Source organism: Rutidosis leptorrhynchoides, chromosome 3 (assembly GCF_046630445.1).
Source record: "Rutidosis leptorrhynchoides isolate AG116_Rl617_1_P2 chromosome 3, CSIRO_AGI_Rlap_v1, whole genome shotgun sequence".
NCBI lineage: Eukaryota > Viridiplantae > Streptophyta > Magnoliopsida > Asterales > Asteraceae > Rutidosis > Rutidosis leptorrhynchoides.
The window spans coordinates 604,448,536-604,452,184 of record NC_092335.1 but is presented as its reverse complement, the minus strand read 5'-3'; the positions used below and the strand labels follow the sequence as shown (position 1 = coordinate 604,452,184).

Sequence of the window (3,649 nt, the reverse complement as noted above, 5' to 3'; positions counted from 1 at the left end):
GTACAAAGGACAATTAACCCATGGTACTAAACTAAAAACAACACGTCGAACATCATGATTATGGAAGTTTAAATAAGCATAATTCCTTTATTTCATATTTAATTGCACTTTTAATTATCGCACTTTTATTTACTGTCATTTTATTTAAATGCACTTTTAATTATCGTGCTTTTTAATTATCGCAATTTTATTTATCGTCATTTTAATTATCACATTTTTATTTATCGCAATTTCATTATCGTTATTTACTTTACGCTTAAAATTAAGTTATATTTATTTTTAATATTTTACATTAGGTTTTAACTGTGACTTAAGTTTTAAAATCGATAAACCGGTCATTAAACGATAAAAACCCCCTTTATAATAATAATACTACTTATATATATATTTATATTTTTACAAATATAGTTTTTAAAAATATAGCGTTTAACTTGACGAGTTCCCTGTGGACGAACCGGACTTACTAACAACTACACTACTGTACGATTAGGTACACTGCCTATAAGTGTTGTAGCAAGGTTTAGGTATATCCACTCTATAAATAAATAAATAACTTGTGTAAAATTGATCGTATTTAATAGTATTTCCTTGTAAAATTAATACTATTTCGTATTCCCCTCGCATAACATCAAGTATTTTTGGCGCCGCTGCCGGGGACTGCTTAAACGCCGGAAGCGAAACGCTATATATATAAAAAAAAAAGATTCTTAGTTTACTTTTGTAAAAATACGCTTTTGTAAAAATATGTTTTAGTTATAAAAAAAAATACAAAAATATAAAAAGAAAAACAAAATATATATTTTCAAGTAAGTTTCCAAAATATATAAAATTATAAAGTTTTGTTATTTCTATTTTTAGTTAGTAAAAATATAAGTTTTTATTTCATTTATATAAATATTTTATATAAATATTAAAACAGAAAATATATATATATATATATATATATATATATATATATATATATATATATATATATATATATATATATATATATATATATATATATATATATATATATATATATATATATATAAGTTTTCGGGCTACACTGTAGCAGCCCAAACAATCTGGCCCAATTTCCTACTCCATGCGACCGCATGGATTTATAACGCAAAGTCCATGCGATCGCATGGCCTGATCTGACACGCCAGGTTTGACTTCCTACTGCATTAATTACGGAGTATAAATTAATTATAATTAATTAAAAACCCTAATTAGGGTTAGTGTATTTAATTATTTAGTTTTAGTTTTATTTATTTAATTTGTATTTTTAGTTTTAATTAGTTTTAATAAATTATAAAATTAATACTTTTATAAATAAATAATATAAAAATAATATTTTTATAAAATTGTAATTTTTACAACTTTAAGTTTTTTTTATATTTTGTATCTTTTTATTTGTTTTAGCGTAATATTTGTATTTTTCATTCATACTTAGTTTTAAATTTAGTATTTGCCGTAGTTATTTTTATTTCTAGACTCTTAGGCTTTGCCGTAAAATCCCTTAAGTACTTTTTCTTTAGACTAAGATTTAGGTGCTTTAGAATTTTGCGACGCCGTTTTATAAATTTTAGTACTTTTTAACTTATTGCCATTTTGGATATAGAATTTCTTTAAGCTTTAATACTTTTAGACGCAACTTTTAATTCTTAGTTTTTAGACTTTTAAGTTTTGACGCGCTACTTTCTTATTATTATTTTTCGACCTTTTATTTTTTGACGTTTTCCGACGCGCTTTTTTTCTTTCTTATTTCTCGCCGCTCTAGTTTTTAGGACATAGAATTTTCTATTTCTTCTCTAAAATTTCTTTAAATTTCAACGAAAAATTATTTTAAGTGGTTAAATTGATAGACATCCAAAATTTTTTGCTTCGTAGTAATAGTTGGATTTGTTAGTGGCTGAGTTGTGAGCTTCCGATTTAAAGGGTTCTGGCTCCCTGCTACATTTATTGGCTATTCGAAATGTGGGTAAAAGCAGAAAAGTCTATTAATTTGATAACTTATATAATTTTTATCTTTTATAACTAATAGGATATTCAGTGAACGCACCGAGCAAAACGTTCACCACCTTTCGTACGTTCACCACCTGCAACCAGATCAAGACATCTAGCCAATATTGTCGCCGTTGATTTTTCTTTAGAATCGTCATCTAGTCGACCAAGTACTCCAATTCAAATTTCCGATAATCCATTTTTTGAACCCGACCTCACAATTGAGAATCCGGAGGATATTCAGGGACAATTCAGAGATCCTAAACCACTAATCTTTCCTCCGGAACCACCAATCATTCAAACAGAGATTGTAGAGGAACAACCCATTAAGTCAGAATCCTCTAGTGATTCAGATTCAACAAATTCAATCATGGAAAATCTGGAACCTCTAAGTATGGAAGACCGAATGCGAGCTAAACGCACTGGCCAAGGTCATGCAATTACTCAACCAGGCATTAATTTGCCAGATTATGAAATCAAAGGACAAATCCTACACATGGTAACTAATCAATGCCAATTTAGTAGTGCGCCAAAGGAAGATCCAAATGAACATCTTCGTACTTTTAATAGGATCTGTACACTATTTAAAATCCGAGAAGTGGAGGATGAACAAATATATCTCATGTTATTTCCCTGGACTTTAAAGGGAGAAGCCAAAGATTGGTTAGAATCGTTACCTGAAGGGGCGATTGATACATGGGACGTTTTAGTTGAATAATTTCTTAAACAATTCTTTCCGGCATCTAAAGCCGTGAGACTTCAAGAAGAAATTGTAACGTTCACACAAAAGCCAAATGAAACTCTATATGAAGCATGGACAAGATTTGGAAAGTTATTGAGAGGATGTCCGCAACATGGTTTAGACGCTTGTCAAATAGTACAAATATTCTACCAAGGATGCGACATCACTACACGAAAAGACATCGATATAGTAGCTGGTGGTTCCATTATGAAGAAAACCGCAACTGACGCTTACAAAATTATTGATAACACTGCTTCCCACTCACATGAGTGGCATCAAGAAAAAGATATCGTTAGATCATCTAAAGCAGCCAGAGCCGATTCTAGCCATGACTTTGATTCCATTTCTGCAAAGATAGATGCTGTCGAGAGACGAATGGAAAAGATGACTAAAGATATCCACTCAATACGAATTAGTTGTGAGCAGTGTGGAGGACCACATTTGACAAAAGATTGTCTCTGTATTGAACCAACAATGGAACGAAGAGAGAATGTTTCATACATGAACCAAAGGCCTGGAAATAATTATCAGAATAATTATCAACCGCCAAGACCAATCTACAATCAAAATCAGAACTATAACTGAAATGTTCCATACAACAACCAACAAGGTCCTAGCAATCAACAAGTATCCAATAATACTTACAATCAGCAAAGACCTATTTTTCAAAACAAACCACCACAAACCGATGATAAAAAGCCAAATTTAGAAGATATGACGTCGAAGCTAGTTGAATCTCAAACTCAATTTTTCACATCTCAGAAACAAACCAATGAACAAAATGCTCAAGCATTTATAAATCAACAAGCTTCTATTCAAAATTTGGAACAAGAAGTAAGTAACCTAGCAAGGTTAATAGGTGAAAGAAAACTGGGAAGTCTACCTATTGATATAAATGCTAACCCCCTGAATGAAACA

General features: G+C 30.4%; 1 non-coding gene across 1 annotated transcript; it reads right to left on the bottom strand.

Annotated features, from left to right (window-relative positions):
* Positions 1–2,743: 2,743 nt before the first annotated feature.
* LOC139903403 (small nucleolar RNA R71) lies at positions 2,744–2,850 on the bottom strand. The gene has a single exon (XR_011778224.1). It is a non-coding gene; the product is annotated as a small nucleolar RNA R71 (small nucleolar RNA).
* Between the last annotated feature and the right edge of the window lie 799 nt (positions 2,851–3,649).